A 23,617-nucleotide genomic window follows, 5' to 3' on the forward strand; every position below is an offset into this window, starting at 1 on the left:
ACTTCACTGTCCTTGGCCCAGCCCTTCATCAGAATACATACCTTAAGTCTACCACAGCATTTTGTGTCTCTTCTATACATTTTGTGGATAAAGGGAACTATGTCTTTTCAGCTCTGAATCCCCAACAGCTAAAATCCCTGGCATATTGTTAGGACTCAATAAACATCTGAGGACTGACAGCCTCAGAGTAAGATGAAATGTATCAGTGCTCTCGCCCCCTGACCCAGCAGCCAGCCGTGCCTCCAATATATTGTTGGGCTCAATAAATATTTGTTGACTGACAGACAGAAAGGAAGATTAAATGCATCCAGTCATTAAAAGTTTAAAACGGAACTTCAGTGAGTATACTTTACTGGTATTTTTCCCTAGCTTGCTTAGACCATAGATTAAGGGATTTTAGGGGGGAAAAAAGGTGAAAAAGGCCACTCAAAGATGGCCAAAGGAAGGGTGACGAGTCTCTAATCACTAAGCACTTCACAGACGCAAAAGCTTTAGTAGCACAAAAGCCAACAGATCACAGTAACAAAGTAAAATAAATAAGATACTGTATCACGGAAGGTGAGGTATTTAAAGTGGCGATCCACGCTACATAATCTGGAAATGATTTTCTTCTTCATCAACCAATGAAAAACTCGCTAAGTATTAAACGGGGAACACAAAGGAGTAAGACGGCCTTTGAGACACACCTTGGAAGCATCTGTCTAAGCCTGCACTGCACATCCCCAGTGTCAGATGTTCACAGATACGGGTGATGCCCATCAGATACAGAATAAGAGGCTTAACCTTAAATCCTAGATTTCAACAGCTCTCTGTCTGTTTGATTTTCTTGTATCAGAGAAAATGTCCTCATTCCCAGATAATTCTACATTAAATGTATTAAGCCGGGGACTAGAGTGACTTGGACTGCCTGTCAATTCTTTGCACCTAAAACAATGACAGTAAATCTCTGGCAGCAGACTTAAGCCTCGATTCTTCAGGCTTCTAATCCACTGCCCTTATGGTCATAAATTTTGAATGGGTAACACTGGAAGCATGAAAAATTAGGAAAGGCATAGCTAACAGGCTCAAACAGTCACATCAGAGAGACGACACAGACAGCAATCTGCCAATAATCAAAAGAAACAAATTGAAGCTTAAAGCCTTCTGGTTACGGGACTCAGTGGAGTCACACACACAGACAAGCTGTCTCATATTTGCTGCTTCGGACTGACATACATGAAGACAGGCTCAGATCTGAGTGGATGAGACCTACAATCACAGGGAAACAAGGGGAAATGGAAAATGAGTTCTCCGTTTATGATACGCTTTGTCAATCAAAATAGGTTGAAAATGCCACATCATTTCAAAAGCCTTCATAATTAGTTTTGGAATCTTGCCACCATTCACCATCTAACATTCTCACTCCAGTTCTCATGCAGCTTCAGGCAAAGTTTTCTTTCCAGTAGCTTCCAGTGATGGAGAAGACCTTAACCCAGATGCGAATAATGTAAGAAGGACCAAAAAACCATGAATCCTGGATAAAGTGTTTTATTAACTTACCTCCAAAATATTCAAAATTGGTTTACCAGCAATTCCAGATTTCTCATAAGGCCCCCAAAATGAGGAACATTAGAAATAATTACACTTTACAATAGTTCATTTTTTCACAGATATTAAGTGCCCTTTTTAATATGTCAAAGACCATGAAGAGCTTTCAGAAATTTCCTCTTTCTAATAACTCTATTTCTTATTTCAATCCAGTCCTCAGATTTTTTTTTCATTATTCCATTTCCTCAAATAAAAGACTATAATGGAAGATTTGTGTGACCAGAATATTTCATTTTGATTTTAACAAATATCGATAAAACTGTTAGTATTTAATTTCCCAAAAGAGAACATTCTGTTTTCTTTCTAAGCTTCTCTTTCCTAAAAAGTCTAATTAAAGGTTTACCCTTTCAGAAGTAAATCTCTCAGTTTAGCCATTTTTTTAGGTGTTTTTTTGCGGGGGGGGGGTGGTAATTAGTTTTACTTATTTATCTATTTTTAGTGGAGGTACTGGGGATTGAACCCAGGACCTTGTGCGTGCTAAGCACACACTCTACCGCTGTGCTATACCCTCCCCCGCTAGCCATTCTTTGAGGAGGAAGAGCCCTAGATGGCCCGAAAATTAATCACTAGTCGTTTCCTTAAACGGGGTAACAGTAAAGCTGAGTCTTGAACGCCACCCTCCTTCATCACGGATGCTCTCTCCCAATACCCCCAGCCACATTCAGATCACGTCGGGCAGAAGATCAACTGGGGAGACTGGAGCTTGTCACAGATTTCCTGGGTGTCTGATCTTCAGAGATGGACTCATTCCTGCTGATTGACACTGCTTTGGTCGCCGCTCCCAAAAATAATGCATGACTTTGACCTAAGAGGTAGCCTTGCTTTTCTCATTGGAAGGCCACCATTGAACAAGACCTTTGCTTACCTGGCCCCTACCAACTCAGAGAGGGTACAGTGAATACTGCCGTTGTCCACCCACATCCGCCATCTCCATCCTTTTTTGTGGGTTTCATGCACCCACCCCCAGCTTCTATGTGCTCTGGTCCTAAAAGCCCACACCCACAGCCTCCTGCAGGGGTTTTCCTTAGGCCACTGGAGCTGCCCATTCAGGATGGAGAGATAGAAATACCTGGGAAGTTACACCCTGCCAGGACGGCCCAGAGCCAACAAGACCCTGGAGCAGGGATATGAAAGGAAGGTGGCACATATTCCGAGGTGCATTTATGCTCTGGGGCACCCCATGGGATCATGTGAGGCTGGGATGTCCCCTGACATGGAGCCCTTATGTGGCTTCTTTCAGATCCCTGACCTGTTCCTACCATTCCTTTGCCATTGTCTCCTGGGATCCTTCCCTAATGTTCACCTACGTATAACCCGCATCTCAGATTCTGCTTCTGGGAAACCCAAACTAAGACAGAGTGCTGGTGTAATGGCTATTCAGTTGCCAGGAAGAGAGGGAGTAAAAGAAAAAGAAAGCTAATATTTACAGAGCATTTACTCTCTGCAGATCCTGCAGTAGGCACTGTCAACGTATTACTTCATTGCATCTCACCCAAGGGTGACACATGGGTCATCTGGAGACTTTAAAGAAAACTATAAAGCTAAGATAGAGAAACACAAGGAAGCTGCACAAGTGATGCTCTGTCCTGTCACCTCCACTTCTGACCCAAGAAGGACATATATCTATTCCACCCCTTGTTTTCAGGAGTAAGAATGATAAAGACATACAGATGGACAGTAAGTACCTGAAAATATGCTCAAAGCCACTAACCATCAGGGAAATACAAATCAAAACCATAATGAGATGTCACTTCACACCTGTCAGATTGGCTATCATCAAACAAGACAACGAATAACAAGTGTTGGTGAGGATGTGGACACAAGAGAACCTTCCTGCATTATTGGTGGGAATGTAAATTGGTGCAGTCACTATAGAAAACAGTATGGAACTTCCTCAAAATATTAAAAATAGAGCTACCACCTGATCCAGCAATCCCACTTCTGGATATTTATCTGAAGCCAACACAAAAACAAAAACACTAATTCAAAAAGATACACACACACCCACGTTCACTGCAGCATTATATACAATGGCCAAGATATGGAAACAACATATAAGTGTCCATCAGTGGATGAATAGATAAATAAAATGTGGCCCAGATGTACAATGGAATGTTATTCAGCCATAAAAAAGGAAATCTTGCGGGGTGGGAAGGGACAGACTGGGATTTCAAAATTTGTAGATACTGACAGGTATATATAGAATAGATAAGCAAGATTATACTGTATAGCACAGGGAAATATATACAAGATCTTGTGGTAGCTCACAGTGAAAAAAAATGTGACAATGAACATATGTATGTTCATGTATAACTGAAAAATTGTGCTCTACACTGGAATTTGACACAACATTGTAAAATGACTATGACTCAATTAAAAAAAAAAGGAAATTTTCCCCCTTCCCCCAGAAAAACTGCACTAAAAAACCCTACAAGTATGCAAATGAACCAATTACAGAATATGGATCTATATGGATACCTAAATATAAAAAATTTGAATAAAAATATGCTTAAAGTTGAAAAATGTTTTTCTCTTTTCACATCTAATACGATGTATCAAAAAATATAAAAATATTATTCCTTGTTCTACAGGCCAAAAAAAATGGGGTCTCTCCTAAGCCACACCATTTAACTACTTTCACAGTAGAACTAATTTATCTCTTTTAACAGGGAAGGTAAAGCCACCAGTATTTGTCTCAGTACTTCAATTGCATGCATCACCTCCCCAGTTTGGCCCAGGATCAACCTTTTGCATTAGAATTAGCCTCTTCATTCTCTGTGAAATTGGAAGAAGGAAAATAATTTGCTGTGGATCATTTTGAGGCGTACAACGTGAATTCCATACATTTCCTGAGGTATAATCTACACATGGTTAAGTACTCTAACCTTAAGTGCATGTGGCTGAATGTCTACATATGTTTACACACATGGAAGCACCCTTGGAACATTTCCATCCAGAGCATTTACACAGCAGCCCCAAATTCTCAGGTGCCACTTTCCAACATTACCTTCTCCAGAGGGAAAGTAGTCTGATCTCTGTCATCATCGATGAGTTTTGCCTTTTCTTGAACTTCAGACACAGGGATTCGTATTTATCTTTTGTATCTGGCTTCTTTCCTTCAGTGTGGCATTTGTGAGGTTTCATCTATATTACACAGCATGTATTAATCGTTCACCCTAACAATGTGTTTATCCATTCTCATGTTAATAGACAATTTGGGATTATTAGAAATAAAAATTGTTATTCTAATAACTGTCTTCTGAAAAGCACACATGCTCATTTCTCTTGCATGGTAGACACATGCATTAGTTTAATAAATGCTAATAAACAGTTTTCCAAATTGGCTGGAACCAATTTGCCCTCCTACCAGCAATGCATGAGAGTTCCAGTTACCTGCATCTTTGTAAAACTTGGTACTGTCGGTCTTTTGTCATTCTAGAGAGCACGCAGTGTATCACTGTAAGTTTGCTATATTAATTTTTACCATAAAAATGTCTGATACAAAAGAGTATAAATCTGACCTTAATTAGTAAAATACAATCTTTTAATTCTTCAGAAATTAGAGAACTAAAACTTTTGTCACATTTAATTTTGAGGCAATGCATAAAAATGATAAGGAAATTGGAATCATACTATATGCACGCATTATTAACAGTACACTGCTTTTGGAGTACTAGGTAACATTTGTTTTCAATTCTAAGAGAACAGCTAAGAACAATTATTACAAGCCTTTAGTGTTTGACCTTATTACAAGTTTTTGGGAGGAAAAGTGTTTTGGTTTCTGATTCCACAGCCAAATTATAAAGCATTCCTATGGGCAAAGCATCTTCTTAATGAAAAAAACAGAGTGGTTTGAGAAATTAATGTGATTGTAAATCAGATCTGGAGTTAAATAAAGTAACCACAACAAAGCATATGGCTTGTCTTCTTAAATGTTCTATTTATATCCACTGGATGACAATAATTAGGCAGGACAAAGTTCCCTTAGTCCAAGTTATAGACACCTAAAAATAGCTTCCACCAGGAACTGGCAGAGTCTCAAAGAGGAGTCCGTGGCTTGGCCAAAATACAACCATTCTTTCGGACCAATGTTGTCGGCATTAGGGAATGGCTAGGTCCCCTGAGAACAAGAGGAAGACGTGTTTATCCCTGTACTGGAAAATTTAACCATTTCCTGTTTGCATCTGTGATCTAAGGCACGCTTTGGGAATCAGCAGTCTAGCACAGGCTTTAAAATCGATTCCAGCATCAGTCTTATCCACACTAAGACTGGACTTGTTTCTAGAGTTTTCCCTCCTGGGGGGAAACTTCATCTATCGTCACTGTTTCAGCACAGTATTCTTCAGGCATTTCAGTCCTGAAACACCACCTCGTCACCTAACCTGTCCAGCTGGAAGTTCAGTGAAACCCTGTCACAAACCCAAACCCAGAGACAGCACATCCTACAATGATGCAAATTTGGATGGAAGGCTATTGGCCATGCATCCAACTCCCCGTTTTCCTCCAAAGCCCATCCCCCATCTCACTTTTCTAACTTCACATTAATATGGCTTCACATCGTACCCAGTTCACTTTGCACATCACGCTTGTAGCCTCTGGCCAGTGTTTATATCTCACAGTTGAATCTGAGACGACATTCCCCCAAATAGATGCATTCTCTCTCTCCTGACAATTACATCTCTCCTCCTCCTTTCTTTATCTCCCAAAGGCACACAACCTTGTCCCTATCCTTGGAGCTGAAAGCTGCCTTTTCTTTATAACCAGTCAAGAAATGCACCTGTCCTTTCAGGGTAGCTCCTGTCTCCTCCGCAATTGCCCTTCCTCTCCCATCCCTCTTAATTATCATGCCCTGTGCCATAATCTCTTAGCTCACCTCTGTGCTGCAGTCTCTCCACCCTTTCAAACTGCCCTGTGTCAAACCCCTTCGTCATGCAAATCCTCCCCCTTTCAGTTAGAGAACCAAGTGCACATGTTTCCACTGGCCTTCAAGATACTCCACAGGTCTGACCACACGAGCCTCCCACTTCTCTTGCTCCCTAGGGTTCAAATGCCGATCACTCCTTCTTAGAGATGCTCTGTGTGCCACACTTCCAAAGACCCTGCTCCCAGACCATGGTAGGTGAGCACTCAAAGCCATGCTCCTCATCACAGCTGACTGGACCAGAGACGGACATTTGGCCCTTGAAACCTGGCCCGGAGGCTCAGTGATGCTAGTACATCTCTGTGCTGGTGGGTTGGCCACACACTGGGCAAAGCAAACAAGCCCTTCTGCAGAGACTAAGAAACTATGTAGCAGGAAGGTCAAGAAAATTAGGGGAGAGACGATAAACTCTCTAGAGAGACAAAGGGAGTCATCTTAGATCCCAACTCCTAATCTCTGGCTGCTGTTTTTCAGGCCCCACTGAGTTTCTCGGCAAAGCCCTTTATCCTCCAAAATTATGTTGCCCAGTGTCAGCTGGGCAGGGCTCTGTTCCTTGCAGATAAATCTGAGTAAATCATAATTGAACACCATGCCTGTCTTCAGCTATGTGTCTTTCCACAGACTCCTCCCTCTCCTTAAATTCCAGCCCTGCCCTCCTTCATCTAACTCTCAGCCACCTTTTTGGAACTCACTCAAATTCCACTCTACCTCTTCCAGGAGGCTCTCTCCACTCCAGCTTTCACTGATTTCTGCCAAGATGGGAGGCCGGGTGGTAGAAAGAAGGAGGGAAGGCTTGGGAACTTCATATGTCCTCCTTGGGTCCCCCTCCTGTCTCTCACGCTCCATTTCCTGATACGGAAATGGAGTGAAATAAAATTTACCACCTGAGTTTCCAGTGAGCCCACATTAGATAACACACATGAAAATGTCTAGCCAGTTCCTTGCTCACTCAGTGCCCACTGAACAGTTCATTGCATTTCTTGTATTTTTTGATTCCTATAAAACTTTGTTTCAACATCAAACTGCCATCATGTAGCTACAAAGAAACATCAGTTATTTGGAAATATATAGGAGGTGGGCCCAATTATCTACAAATATTGGAACGTTCACGTGATATCTTCTTCCAGATCAAGAGGTAAAGAGAACCCAAACAAGGTTAACTGAACGCCTAGCCTGGGTCACTAGAATTTTATGACCCAACCTGACCCCAGGATATGAAAGGACTCATGGAAAGTGAACCCGAACTCCATCAAAATATTTTTTTTCTTTTTTTTTAAACATTTTTTATTGATTTATAATCATTTTACAATGTGTCAAATTTCAATGTAGAGCACAATTTTTCAGTTATACATGAACATATATATATATTCATTGTCACGTTCCTTTCTCTGTGAGCCACCATAAGATCTTGTATATATTTCCCTGTGCTATATCATATAATCTTGTTTATCTATTCTACATTTTGAAATCCCAGTCTATGCCTTCCCACCCTCCACCCACTTGGCAACCACAAGTTTGTATTCTGTGTCTATGAGTCTGTTCTCTGTTTTGTATTTATGTTTTGTTTGTTGTTATTTTTTTTTTTTTTAGATTCTTCATATGAGTGATCTCATATGGTATTTTTCTTTCTCTTTCTGGTTTACTTCACTTAGGATGACATTCTCCAGGAACATCCATGTTGCTGCAAATGGCATTATGTTGTTGGTTTTTATGGCTGAATAGTATTCCGTTGTATAAATATACCACCTCTTCTTTATCCAGTCACCTGTTGATGGACATTTAGGCTGTTTCCATGTCTTGGCTATTGTAGATAGTGCTGCTATGAACACTGGGGTGCTGGTGTCCTTTTGAAGTAGGGTTCCTTCTGGATATATGCCCAGGAGCGGGATGACTGGATCATATGGTAAGTCTGTTTCTAGTCTTTTGAGGAAACTCCATACTGTTTTCCATAGTGGCTGCACCAAACTGCATTCCCACCAGCAGTGTAGGAGGGCTCCCTTTTCTCCACAGCCTCTCCAGCATTTGTCATTTGTGGACTTTTGCATGATGGCCATTCTGACTGGTGTGAGGTGATACCTCATTGTAGTTTTGATTTGCATTTCTCTGAAATTAGTGATACTGAACATTTTTTCATGTGCCTATTGATCATTTGTATGTCTTCCTCGGAGAATTGCTTGTTTAGGTCTTTGGCCCATTTTTGGATTGGGTTGTTTGTTTTTTCTTATTAAGTCATATGAGCTGCTTATATATTCTGGAGATCAAGCCTTTGTCGGTTTCATTTGCAAAAATTTTCTCCCATTCCATAGGTTGTCTTTTTGTTTTACTTATGGTTTCCTTTGCTGTGCAGAAGCTTGTAAGTTTCATTAGGCCCCATTTGTTTATTCTTGCTTTTATTTCTATTGCTTGGGTAGACTGCCCTAGGAGAACATTTTTGAGATGTATGTCAGATAATGTTTTGCCTATATTTTCCTCTAGGAAGTTTATTGTATCTTGTCTTATGTTTAAGTCTTTGATCCATTTTGAGTTGATTTTTGTGTATGGTGTAAGGGAGTGCTCTAGCTTCATTGTTTTACATGCTGCTGTCCAGTTTTCCCAACACCATTTGCTGAAGAGACTGTCTTTATTCCAATGTATATTCTTGCCTCCTTTGTCAAAGATGAGTTGACCAAAAGTTTGTGGGTTCATTTCTGGGCTCTCTATTCTGTTCCGTTGGTCTATATGTCTGTTTTTGTACCAATACCATGCTGTCTTGATGACTGTAGCTCTATAGTATTGTCTGAAGTCTGGGAGTTATTCCTCCAGCCTCTTTCTTTTTCTTCAGTAATGCTTTGGCACAAAATATTTTTTTCTACAAAGTAAAGTATTGATTTTTCAAGCACATTACTTCTATGTACTTTTCCCATCAACTCACTCTGTATTTTTGTACATTTGGAAACACTTCAAGTGAAGAGATAAAGATGATTCTGTTGATAAGTATAGGAAAATGAAATGTCTAAACCAGGAGAATTTCTATTAGAAAATACCCCAACCATGAAAATTTTAGCAGATGTAAGATTACAGGATCGCACAATCCGGAAAAAATAACTTAAAACTAACAAGAGAAGAATCTTGTGTTTTTAATAGCTTCCCAAAACCCTTAAATTGATAACTATATTTCTATTATTCTTCAACTTGTTGATTTAAATGACCAAATAGAACTGGTTTGGTAAATTTAGTAAAGGAGAGGGAAAATATAAAGCAAAGTTTTAAGGAGGCTAGTTTAATAAGTATTCTTTTCTTCTTTGATAAATTTGTAAAAACTTTGGTGCAGTTGTCAGAAATCTATCAGGGAGACAGGATATCTGATTCCCATTCCTTAGATTTTTATGATATTTGGCAAGTCATATAATTTCTGTGCCTCATTTTCCTCATTCCTAAAATGAAAAGATTGTTGGTGGGAGAGAAAATTAGTATAATCCTTTTGGAGGGTAATTTGGCAATGCCTATTAAAATGCCTATAATTTCTGGTCCAGCATTTCCCTTCTCTGTATCTTCAAGAAAGCCAGAACAAGGAAGAACCTGCATTCCAGCATCATTTGTAATAGAGAAAATTTTGTCAATCTGAAGACAATGACATGAAACAAACTACAGGGCATCCGTGTGATGAAATACTCTGCATCTGATAAAAAGCATGAAGTAGCTCTATGTCCCCTAATATGCAAAGGTCTCTAAGACATGTCATTAAATATAACAAGCAAGGTATATAAAACATGGTGCTATTTATTGAACCCACGCTAAACAATATTACATGTTTTCTGCAGATACATATATTCGCATGTCAATGTTAGTGAAATGTTTGTAAGGTTGCACAGAACACTAATTACATATTTAAACATGTGCTTGTCTGGGAAGCTGAGGGGACCAAAGGGGACACTGACCTCAGTTGCGCTGTTTGCAGTTTTTACAGGAAGAAGGTATTCATAGATTACATATGCAAATACAATTAATTTTTTTAAAATTAGAGTCATAGTCTAGATAATCTCTAAGTCCCTTCCCAGTTCTATGTTTAATGAGAAAGTATGGATGATTGATTATTAGGTAATCTAAACATATCTGAACTAGTCCCTAACGGGGAGGGTATAGCTTAAAGGGTAGCGCATATGCTTAGCATGCACGAGGTGCTGAGTTCAATCCCCAGTACCTCCTCTGAAAATAAATAAACCTAATTACCTCCTCCTGCCAAAAAATAAAAATAATTAAAAAATAAACTAGTCTTTAAATATCCTTTAGTCTACTATTTTATAAAACCTTATCTGATTTACAAGCAAATCATTAGGAGTTACAGGTCATTGTAAAAGGAAGTGACAGAAATGTTAAATAGCTTTATAGGTTTGTAGCCAAACCCTTAAAGCCTGAGGCAGGATAGTTAACACAGTCTCCAAGTCAGCATCAACAAAGGACCCAATTTACAGTGTGTTTGTGGCTCTTCTGGGCTGAAGGAGCTCAAAGTACACTGGTGTTGCCAATTCCATCACAAAATTCTAAGGCACAGAATAAAATGCTATTCTCTGTGTTAAACATAAAGGATCTGCTGTCATTCTAAAGTGTTAACCAATAAGCTCAATGTCCCGTTCAATACTCTTTTCTCAAGAGTTATCTCAGAGTACACCTGGACTGACTTTCTCTTATTTTTCCAAGTATTAGAAATAGTTACAGAAAATGCCAAAGCACTATTTGGTAAAATGAAATACAACTTACTAGAGACATAACATAACACTTTTGCAAACAGCACTTGGCACTATCTCCAATTTATCCATGCCCATCATTGGCGCATCTGTAAAACTCGCTAAGTTTGCCCTTCATTTCTTACATCCGACAATGGTGACTGTATGAAAGTGTATTGTTAGCACTGGATACAACGGCTTAAGAGGACTTCTGCATCTGTCATTGGAAACTCTGTGACTGAGAGCCCAAGAGACCTTGTTAATGACTTCGAGCCTCTCTCTTTATTTCACCTTCCAACCAGATTTTAAGCTGGATTCCACAACTCAACCCATTTCTCTTCTGGAAGGAGTTAATTCCTTGTCCACCTCGGTCCCATCCAGAGAAATGGGTGCCCTTCTCTTTTCAAGAGCCATCCTGGCCTTGCTACATTGATCCACTGTGCCTCCCTCAGGACTCTGTTTAATTAAGCATCCCCTCTTTCTCTTGTACCTCCAACTTCCCCCTCTCCCCTGATTCCTTTTGTTCTACGTAGAAATACTCAGGCTTCTCTAAACAGAAATAAAAGTCCTTCAGGGAGTTTGCGATTTGCAAATGATAACCACTATATATAAAAATAGATTAAAATTTTTCTTCTGTAGAGCACAGGAAACTATATTCAATATCTTGTAACAACCTTTAATGAAAAAAGAATATGAAAACGAATATATAGTATATACATGCATGACTGGGGCATTATGCTGTACACCAGAAATGGACACATTGTAACTGACTGTACTGCAATTAAAAAAAAAAAAAAAGTCTTTCAGTCAGTGATGCTACACTCTGAACCCAGAGTCTTCCTTCCTCCCCAGGGATGGGATCTGCTTCCTGGTGCCTTGATGTCTTCTTCCCCTTCACTCAGTGGATTCCGCAGTCTCCAAGATGACCCATTTCTTTATTCTTTCATGCCCAATGGCCTGTCTCAGTGCCCACTGCCTAAGATCTATCTAGAACATTTGACACCATGAACCTAACACTCCCTGAAATTTGCTCCATTTCATTCGTTCCATTTTTCACCACTTCACTGACTCCCATGTTCCCCCTTCCCATTTGACATGTCAGTGTGAGTCCTTGTACATCTTCTGCCTTGGTCCACTGAAAGATGAAGGCATGGAAGGGGCAGTGCTTTTAGAACAGTTTGTGTGAGCGGCTCGCCCTGGAGCATAACTTCAGAGAACAGAATGAGGGGAGTCGGAGTTGTGCAGTCAGGGGGCTCCAAACCCACCTGGAATGCACACTTTCACATGGCTTCAGCTGTCTCTGTCTCTGTCTCTCAGCAACTGACTCCCACATCAGGGTCATTGCCACAAACATGCCTGATTCAAGGGCCAGTATCAATTCCCGAGTGCCTGCTGGATACTTCCACCTGGGCAACCTGCCAGCTCCCCAAATCATATCACCTGAAATCACCAGCTTACCTTGTCTATCCCCACCACCTGCTCCAAGTCACCTCTCCTGCCCGGTAAGTTTCTCAAGAGTACAAATCATCTCTTTTTCATCTATTAAAATCTCTAATAGCTACAGAGGCCATCCTGAGGCCATAAGTCTTACAGGAAATATTTTGTCAAGACTTTGGTTTATTCACTTTCTTTTTTGAGAATGATTTTATGTCCTTAGAGAAGAGGTAAATATTGAACTCAAATCTGTCCATTTTTCAAAGGTCATCTTCAACTTAACACAGCCTGAATCTTTCCTCAGGCCATTATACAAGCTTTTTACAACAAGTTAACAAGATGAATTTTAGAAGTTGATACTTCATTGGTTTTGCAAAGAAAAGGACATTCTTTGCATAAGCATAATTGTTGAAACTGCGATCCAATTTACGTAAATAGTTAGCTGATTAATCCTATGGTTGGTGCCTTAGATTTACAGTGCATACAATTTGTGTCTGCTTCGAAGTTAATGAAAAAGCTAGCTTATCCTAAAAATAGGAGTGATGCAGAAACCAGTGAAAAAAAGATTCCTCCTGCAAACCCTAAATTTAATAAATAGTTCTAATCATTCAATTTCTGATTTCTATTTTTAAAAATCAAAACACATATCTTAGGAAATAAACTATAATGATTTTATTATGATAAATTATGAAAGTTATATACAGTCGCTGTAGAAAAAGTTGAAATGTGAGGCAAGTACAAATAGGCAAATTAAAATCATTCATAATCCCACCAGCCGGAGAAAACCACTGTTACTTTGGTGCTTATCCATACAGCTTCTAGGCATTTTCTCTTTTTTAAAATGTATGATCTTTCTGTTCGTTTTTCCTTTGTAGTCCGCATATTTCTCTTGATATTAGAACATAAAGACTTTTATGTGTTATTTAACTTGGCAACATTTTTAATGCCTGCATAAGGTTCCACTGCACACATATATCATAATTGTTTAACTGGTTTCCTATTGTTGAATATTTACAGCTTATTTTCCAATTTACTGTGCTCTTGATCAGCACCACGATGAACTTCTGTGTAATTTCTACCCACTTTCATGATAATTTCCTTAGCATAATGCATTAAAAGTGAAACTGTTGGATCAAAGGACTTGAGGATTTTTATGCTTTTGATAAATACGTCAAAAGCTACCCAGAAAAGCAGAACCAGCTTCTATTCTCTGCAAATAGCTTAGAGTGGTATTTAACTTCATCATTGCCCACCACTGGCCCTCTCAGTCTGGGATAAAAGGAAACTTTATGGGTGAAAATAATCATTGTTTTATTTGGTATTTCTTTGGTTCGTAGTAAAGTTAATAATTTTATTATACTTATTTATGTTTGTATTTTCTTTTTCTTTTCTTTTTTTTTTTTTTTGTTAATTGCCCGATTGTATTCTTCACCCATTTTTCTCTCTTCTTTATATTCTAGTGACTTAATAAGAATGTAAAGCTTCTAAATGTCATTTACTCCACTTGGTTTTGTTTTACCTTTGCATTTTGTTTTTTAATTTGTATTTTTTTAATGTGGAAGTAGTTTTTAGTAATGCTGTCAAATTTATTTTTGCTTTCCTTTTGTAGATTCTGCCTCTTATTGAATAAATCACTCTTACCCAACGGATTTAGTACCTTTATTACGTGTCAGTTTTGTTTGTTGGTTTGCCTTATAGTTGGTTAGCTTTGTTTATTGGTTCTCTTTTACTTGATGTACTGGCTGCCACTGTCAATAAAATGTTATATTCGTTGTCTTACACTATGTTTGAAAATTTGACTAGCAAAATTCTCTTAGTATTTCTCAAGTAGTTTCTTCAAAAATTTCCAGATTAACTTGAATTGTTTGCCAAATTTATAAAATAACTGTTTAACTTTGAATTTGCATTAACTTAATTTGGGAATAATGCATATCTTTGAAATGTTATCCTGTCTAGAAATATGGTATCTCTGTCTATTTAAAACTGTTTTTAATTCCCTTGAGGATGTTTCAGATTTTTTTTTAATGTACGGATTCTAACACTTCAAAAGGTTTTTAAAAATGTAGATATTTTATAATTTGCATTGGGTTGTTGTTTTGAATATCATCTTCACAAACTTTTCATTACCAAACATAAATCTCATTCCAAAAATTTATTTTAGAAAAATTCTCCTAATTGAATTCTTCATTAGCAGTAATTTTTTAGTTGACTTTGTGTTTTTAGGTTAGATAGTCATGTCATATGCACATTATAAAATGGCTTCTTTTTCTAATATTTATATTGCTTATTCCATTTTATTAAACAGTGTTCACTAATACAAATAACAGTGATACACTTGGCTCCTTCTGGATTTAATGGGAAAATGCCCCCAGCACGTTACCATCACATGTGATGCTGGTTGTCAGTTTGAGATATTATCTTACTATTCTTAATTTATAAGATCTTTTAAAAATTGTTAAAAGATATTTTAAAAAATATCTTGTAAAGATATTTTTAAAAATTATTAGGAATAAATGTTGAATTTTATCATGTCTTTTTGTCGCTTTGTCAGTATGATCACGTGATTTTCCTCTTGTTGAGGCAGCACTAAATGGACTCGCTTCCTAACGTTAGAGTATTCATACATTTCAGGATCTCTCTTCATCATGTTGCATGTTTCTTATACTGCTAGATTATATGACGGGCATTCCCAATCTTATTCGGCCCACAGAGTAATTCTGCAGCATGGTTTATAAATGGAAAACATTGTATGAATTAATAGGAAATAATGCATGTAATACTTTCATTTTCTCAAAGCTCCACATACATTTCTACATGGTTGGAACAAAGGCTATAAAATTATCTTAGGGAATGCTTTCCAAGAAAATCACATAGAGAGCATATATTGAGAAATGCCCAATAAACAGCCTCTTAACCCAAAAAGAAGTTACTCAAATTGGACTTGACAAAATGGCACTCCTTCGCTACCTTTTAGAGGAAATGACTTTTTTTTAAATGACTGCCTCAGAAATCACTACTCATCTGGTGCATTCGCTAGATTATTCTGAACCCCTGAACCGTAGATTTGAACAAAGAGAAAAAGGAATTCTAACCATAATGGCATAGCCAGAAAGGGGTTAAGCTGTCAGCATTATGTTCAGGGTGACACTTAACATCGTGGTAAACAGAAACAGACACTCACTCACATTGTCTCTGAGATACTGAGCATCAACCAAGTGGTCTATTTTTAGTAAAATACTGTTTTTAACCTAATAATCCTCTCCTCCAAAACAATTTATCAATTCTTGCCAGATCCACAGTCTAAAGGAAAGACAACCGAGGCCAAAAAAAATTTTAAAAATCTAGATTTTCAAACAAAAAATTTCACACTCACTAGATCCTCCCATGACAAAGAGTATGTCTATGTCTTTGAACAGGAGCCGCATCTTGAAGTATAGTATCCGGCTCCAGGAACAGTATTTAATAGGATGTGGAAATTTTACAGTTGACCTTTAATGTGGTGCCGTGCTGAGAAGGAAGAAGTTCAAAAAGGGTAAAGTGTTACATTCCATTAGTGCCTGGAAATTTCAGGCAAGAATAAGCAAGGCAAATTCATGGCAGGATTTCAAATTCATGCACACGCCCAAACCAGTAACAACCAATTCTGACAGTCACACTGCACATTTCTGGAAACTCTTTCCTGCTTTTTTTTTTTTTTAAACTTCTGGCTTTTACATGCTCCTCAAAACTCAGCACTGGGTAAAACTAGTTTGGAAAACTGTGTGTTAGTATCTATTAAAGTGGGACAGGTGCACTGTCTGTAATCAGCGGTGTGCCAAGCTGGCTCCCACCAGCTCATAAGCGCAATGTGCACATGTCTTCTCCACTTCGTAGTCAATCAACCACACGACTGCTTACAACTCAAGAATGCCACTCTGAGGTACGTGCCCAAAAGACATGCTTTTACACGTGTAACATAGATGTGCACTATAAAACCCACAGCAATGCCATTAATAACAGTTCCAAACCAGAAACCAGCCAAATGCCCGTAACAGTACAATGGATAAATGAATGTTAGAACATTCACACAATAGAACATTATACAGCAACAAGAATTACAACTGCACGTGGCAACCTGGATGAGTCTTAATAAACACCATGTTGAGTAAAAGACCCCCACACAAAAGAGGAGATGCCCTATGTTTCCATTGATATCAAGTACAAAACAGACACAGCAAATCTACACTGTGAAAGTCAAGAGGTCACCTTTGGGGGGAGGGACAGTAGCATCTGGAAGGGAGCAGGATGGGGGGCAGGGGAAAGAGGGTTAGGTTGGGAGGATGTGAGAACTTCCGAGATGCTGTAGTGTCTTGGTTCTTTTTTTTTAATTAATTTTTTTTTTAATTTTTTGCGGGATGTAATTAGGTCTATTGATTTATTTTTAAGGGAGATACTGGGGATTGACCCCAGGACCTCATGCATGCTAAGCATGTGCTCTACCGCTTGAGCTACAGCCTCCCCCCCCCCCCATTAAATGTCTTATTTCTTAATCTGGATGTCAGGGTGCTGGTTACATGGATATGCTCAGGTTGTAAAAGTTCAGGAACTGTATATTTTTCTAACTGTATTTTATATTTCAATAAAAATATATATAAAAAAGAAAGGAAAAATCTCAGACAGGTTATCAATTTCTAAACAGGGTTTCCCCTATCTGGGCTGTTGTCCACTTAGCCAAATGGTTGTGAGACTTAAATAGAAGCGTAAATGTTTTTATAAAATGACTAGTGTAGTGTCTGGCATAAACTACGCCCCTCCAAACAGTACCTACTCTCATCATCAGACTGCCTCGCCCCTTCCCTGTGTTACCCTATCACTTTGTATGATGATCTCCTGCTGCACTGCAGTCATGTTTTTGCTTCATTTCCATTCCCACTAGATGACCAGCAGCTCCAAGCACATAACAACATCTTAATTGTATCCACAGGGGCTAGAACAGAGTGGATACCTGATAAATATTTGATAAGATTGAGTAAAAGTCTGTAACCAAGCTCCACGACTGCGATCACCAGGGTCCCCGGCCACGCATCGATCATCCTCTCCATCCGTCTAATCAACCCCGTGGTGGACTTTAGCAAAGGAAGTTAAAAGTAGCTGCCCAGAGCTGAGAGTGTAACCCTCTCCAGGGATGGTAGAGGGAGCTCACTTTTTGCCGTGAAGAAATATACATGTGTTCCCTCATGATAGTGATTTTATTTCCTTTGGATCTCAAAGCAATATTTGAACTTCCATGGTCACAGAGACATTCTTCACAACCAGCACAATACGGAAACAAGTCAAGTGTCCAGTGATGGATGAATGGATAAAGAAAAAAATACACACACATACACACACACAGTGGAATATTATTCAGCCTTTAAAAAGAAGGAAATCCTGCAATTGGCAACCATGTGGATGGACCTAGAGGACATTATGCTAAGTGAAATGAGCCAGACACAGAAAGACAAATACTGCACAATCCCACTTACATGTGAAATCTTAAAAAAAAAAAAAAAAGGTCCAATCTATAGAAACAGACAGTAGAATGGTGGTTACCAGAGGCTGGTGTGGGTGGTAGGAGAAAAAGGGAGATTTCTTTTTTTTTAAAGGAAATATAATGGTGGTTGCCAGGGGCTGGGTGTAAGGGAACTTGGGGAGTTTCAGTTTTGTCAGATGAAAGGAGTTCTGGAGATGCATAGTGGTGATGGGGTTACCCAACAATACGAATGTACTTCATACCACAGAACTTAGGATAAAGAGTGAATTTTATGTTACACACACACACAATTTTATGTTTACCCCTACACACGAAAAAGAAATGTTGACACTTCCATTTAGAGCCCAGATCACAGCATCATGGCAACATCAGCGTGAGATGCTAGCACAAAGTACTGCAAGGGTATCAGACTGCGATCTGGTGGGACCAAATGTGATCAAGTTCTAGAAAGGCAGTGGCAAAAGTGCTGAATCAGGACAGAGGAGAGGACTTCACCATCTTCCCACCAGTGCAAAACAGGAGACTGGTGATGCCTTGACAACCAGAGCCTGGCGTAAAGACACGTGGGAAATCTCTGGGCAGAAATGGTACCCAGGGTCAAGGGCAAACGTTATGAAGTCCAGGTTTCCACAATGTGGAGAGGGGGAACCAGTCCTCTCCGCAGATTCTAAATAGAAAAGCAAAGTAGGAAAGCAGACCCCAGTGATGCTGCAGACCTGGGATATAGCTCCTGGGTCCCTTACGCTTGGCTGGAGGAGTGCCACAGAGCTCAGCTGGGCCACCATCCAGTAACATTGCTCCAGGGCCAGAGGACTTCCTGGAGAACAGCACAGCAGCAGACTGCAAAGCTTAGGGCTGTCAGGTCATGAACTTCACTGTCCTGTAACTTTGCATTAATTGGCTGTAAATTGGCTCAAAACTCTGTTCACCAATGATGACTAGAGTAGGACCTACCAAAAGCTTCCACATGTAGACAAAATGAGGAGACTGGAATGCCTAATCTCTGGATTTCCTCTGAATTCTAAAATCTCTAGCTAATGGCTGCTTGAAAAGCTAGCAGATCCAGCAACTCTAGCTCACAGTTAAAATAATAAAACTGAGCATCATGGAGAGGCTGTCACCTCCGATTCACTCCCAACCCAAGACTTCAGTTTAGGTGGTTGGTGATTTTGTCCATGGATCAGCCAGCCAAACCCACTGGCCGTGGGAGACATATCTGACCAGTGAGTGTCTTTTTTGTGGGACCCTCCCTCCTGGTCAGGGAGTTTACTCAGGAAGTCAAATTAGACATAAGAATCCCTTGCTTACTGTGCAAAGAAATGGAGTAAAAGAAAAAAAAAGAAGAAATAAACAAAGGAAGAAAGCCAGGGAAAACCTGATGATGACAGATTTTCCAGACAATCATTCATTCAACAATTGTGCCCGCATAGCACCAACTGTGTGCAGAAACTGAAGTTGCATGATTCAGGGTGTCTCATACACCTTGAGACACTACACACTTCATAGAGTTTATAGGTCTAAGTAGTGGTTCTCAATCATTGGTGATTTCATCACCCAGGAGACATACAACAGCGTCTGGAGACATTTTTAGTGGTTACAGCTCTGACCTCTATGCACGAGATGCTGGTAACATCCAGTGCGTAGAGGTCAGAGATGCTGCCAATAGTCCTACAATGCACAAGACAGCTCCCTACCTTCCCAATAAAGAATTACCTGGCCTGAAAGGTTAAGTGTACTGATGCTGAGAAAAGCAGATCTAAAGGGAGAGACTAAATCAACAATAACCAAGAGTGTAATGTTGCACATGTAGGCGTCTACCGAAGAAATGTGTGTGTGTGGTATGGGTGGTTTCTAGAAAAGCTTTTTGGAGCAGCTAACTCTTTAGATGAATTCTGACATACAGACTAGTTGAAGAATACAGGGAGGTGAGGAGAGAGAAGGAAAAGGAACAATGGTTTTCAAGACAAAGGAACAGCAGGTATGAAGACACATGAAAATTAAATTACATGAGTGTTCATGTCAGAAAGAAGGGCCAACCTGGGCATCACAGGATTTGAAGCTTGAGAGGCAGGCAGGGGCTAGGTGATGCTGATCTCTGGATGCTGAACAAGAGACCAGATCAGCATTGTTCAGTCAAGCTTTCCTCCACTGAGTGGTCTTCACTGAGCATTTGCAAAGCACTAGCCTGGACAGATGTGGAGGTAGGGATGCAAACAGAAGGCAAAGAGACTTGCTAGAAAGCCATTCCATCAGTCTAGGTGGACAGTAGGACCAACAGGGAGGTGCATCCTCAAGAGGCACTGAAGGGGCATAATCCACATGGTTTGGTGACTAGGTGGATGTTTGTAGGTGGAGGGTAAATGTTTGCACCAGGAATCAATGCTGGTCATTAAACCCAACATCTTCTTACAGGGGCAGAAATATGGACCAACCATTACTCACCTGTTCTTTTATTTTTCATATTTTTGTCATTCGAGCAGCACCTCACTCATAAGGGATGTAGCTGACTGACTTAGATTTGTTCAGTTTTTTGAAATACATTTAAGTAGAATGATCACTTTCATGTATCATTATCGTATATCATTAAACAGATCTTTCGATAAGATGTGGAGTTAATCTAACCTCATACTTCTATGGATAGATCATCCTTTTGTGTGGGTTGTTCCAGAAAGTTTGCAAATTCCATATATTTTACTTGGATTTTTGTGAGCATTAAAGTCAAAGTGACCATTTCTGACTCATTCCTAAATCTTTGAGGCATGCTTCATTCGGGTCCTACAGTTTTCACTTTGATTGCACAGTTCCAGTTTTCTTTATTAACTCCCAAACCCTGGATAATGAAATGTCCTCAAAGTGTGGCTGTCTCGACCTTAAACTAAAAAATGAAGAGGGTGCAGAATTGGGAATCTGTGGTTAGATAACTAAAAATGTACTCACTGAGAGTGGAAGCCAAGATAAGCAGCCAAAACGGCACCATTCTAATTGTTTACTTTATTTATCGTCTTGTTTTTCTTTTAAAAGTAGCTGTAGGCTAACCATTGCCTAGACCTGGGCTGTCCAATATTAGTCCTGAATGCTGCTGGTCCAATTTGGCATGCTCTGTAAGTGGAAAACATCCAAATTCAAAGACTGTACCAACAAAAGAAGGTAAAATATCTCAATTTTTTATTTACATGTTGAAATTATATTTTAGATATATTGAGTAAAATAAAAATATTTTTACATTAGTTGACTTCTTTTTATTTTTCCTTAATATAGCAACTAGAATATTTAACACATTACTTACGTAACTTAAAAGGGAGGCACCAAATCAATCCCGAAAGACTAAAAAGCACAGAGATTTACAGCAAGCCATGGAGAAAGAAATGGGAGTTTATGATGTAAAAGAGATAAGGAGGAAAGAGCTCAAGGGGTCCTGGTAACTTCTCCAAGGACACCCTAGAAGATGTGGGAGGAGCACTCAACCATGGTTCAAGGATTCCAAAAACACTGTTCCTGGGTCCCTGCTTCTCTGAATGTGTGTAATCCAAGCTCAGCCATCACCACGACAGTGTGCTCAGTATGACCCAGGCACAAGCAAATGGTAAGTGAGGGAGGTGACCGGCCCTAAGGGTAGCCTCACAGAGTCCTGCACCCTACAGAGGGCAGAGAGAAAGCAGTCAGCAGAACACAAGTCCAAGGAAAGCTACGGAATCAGGGGACACATGAAGGCCTAGGGTCGGGGCAAGGAGTTCATCGTGGGAGGTGAGCTTGTGACTGGAGGCAAAGGTGAAGGTCATTAACAAGGGGTGCCAGGATGACCTCCACAAGATACTGAGTTCTCAGTGACCACAGAAGGCGTGGCTTGACATCAAACAATACGAGAGCCCTCAATCAACCAGGGGCCATGGTTTAGGGCAAGATGCCCCTCCCCACGCACCCAAGCGCCATCTTGTGATGGAAGGGACAAAAGGCAAAACACCTGCCCAGGTGACTTGACAGGTAAGGAAGCAGAAACTGAAGGAGACCAATGAGTAATGTGAAGCTTCAACTGGAAAAAAAAACTGAAAGACATTTAATTGGAAACTTCAAACATTTTCTGCGTTCAGGAATATTAACAGCTTGAAAATAAGATAAAATATAAAGGGAAAAAATCCTTTGAACAAACACTTCATTGTGTCAGCTTTCCTGTCAAATCCCAGCCCCCACCCCCCCGGCAGAAGTGAGAGCTTGCGGGTGAGAACACTCTGGCTTTCTCTGCACAGCTCCTTCCAAGGAACTTTCTCAGGCCTGATGAATTTCTTCAGACAAGCCGAGCTAAAATAGCCCGTTGTGCTTGTCACTTTGCAGGTAAATCAAAGGAGTAAAAGAGCCAAAAAAAAAAAAAAAAGGACTCTCTCATACCAAAGGCAAAAAGATAGTTCAGGCGAAAAGTTCACCTCCAAAGCAGAAGCAGGATTAGAAGTGTGCCAAGACATAAGATGTCAGGAAATTAAAAGACTACCTCCACTTTTAGGATTCCAACGTAAGGTAAACCCCAGCAACAGATCTATTTTGAATATATTCAGAATTTTTCTCTCTTCCTATGTGTCACAAAGAACCACAGTCCCGCTCAAATATCCAGTATTTAGAAACAGAACACAATCCCCAACCTTACACTGGGTATTGAAAGGAAGGTTTGTGCATACTTTATTCAGACCCCAGTTTGAGCAATCCAACTGGGAAAAAAAAAATCAGTTCTGAGACAATGGAGAAATATTTGATTTCTAGTAGGATATTGATATTATGTAATTACTGTTCAATTTTATGCGTGTCAAAAAGAACCCTTGTCTTGCTGAGATTCATACTGAAGTATTTATGGATGAAATGACGGGATGTTTGAGGAAAGCCATCCAGTGCTTTGGGGCAGCGAGAAATTAGGTGGCTGTTTTGATGAAACAAAGTATTTATGACTTAAGTTTGGTTTTTAAACAGGTAGTGAACACGCTAGGGGTCACTGTATGTCCTCTTTATTTGTGTCTGTTTGAAATTTGCCATAATAAATAAGTCTTCAAAAATAAATATCAGAAACCAAGCTGAAGACGTCAGACATCAGAGAGCATACGTGGTGTGATTCCAAGTCCTTTATGTTAAAAAACAAGCAAAACTAAGCTAATGTGTGAGAAAAGTCAGGAAAGTGAGTACGCGTGGCAAGGATAGACGAGGGAAGGAGGGAGCGAGCGGGGGTTCTGGCTGGTGCTGGGAGTGTCCTAGTTCTTGATTTGGACAACGGTCACAGGATTTGTTCAGGTTTTGAAAATTATTCCGAATTGTAAACTTACTACCTGTATATGCTTCTATATTTATAACTCCATTAAAAAGCTTTTTTAAAGTCTTCTCAAAAAGCTGAAATACTGAGTGATGGTTAGTATTAAATCCATTAACATACATTTATAGCTTATGCATCGTATATGTGGCACATATTTAAGAGGTTTTAATGCA

General features: G+C 39.5%; 1 protein-coding gene and 1 long non-coding RNA gene across 9 annotated transcripts in view; one reads left to right on the plus strand and one right to left on the minus strand.

Moving 5' to 3' along the window:
- Positions 1 to 23,617, minus strand: part of PLCB1 (phospholipase C beta 1) — a 648,190-nt gene that overhangs the window by 539,676 nt on the left and 84,897 nt on the right. The window lies entirely within an intron of this gene.
- Positions 1,667 to 23,242, plus strand: LOC116657954. 2 transcript variants are annotated; one of them, XR_004313137.1, is made up of 3 exons: positions 1,667 to 1,739; positions 12,443 to 12,447; positions 23,232 to 23,242. It is a non-coding gene; the product is annotated as an uncharacterized LOC116657954 (long non-coding RNA). The 2 variants fall into 2 exon arrangements; XR_004313138.1 differs by lacking the exon at positions 1,667 to 1,739 and adding an exon at positions 12,259 to 12,318 and having other exon boundaries at positions 12,438 to 12,447.

This window comes from Camelus ferus, chromosome 19, assembly GCF_009834535.1.
Source record: "Camelus ferus isolate YT-003-E chromosome 19, BCGSAC_Cfer_1.0, whole genome shotgun sequence".
Classification (NCBI taxonomy): domain Eukaryota; kingdom Metazoa; phylum Chordata; class Mammalia; order Artiodactyla; family Camelidae; genus Camelus; species Camelus ferus.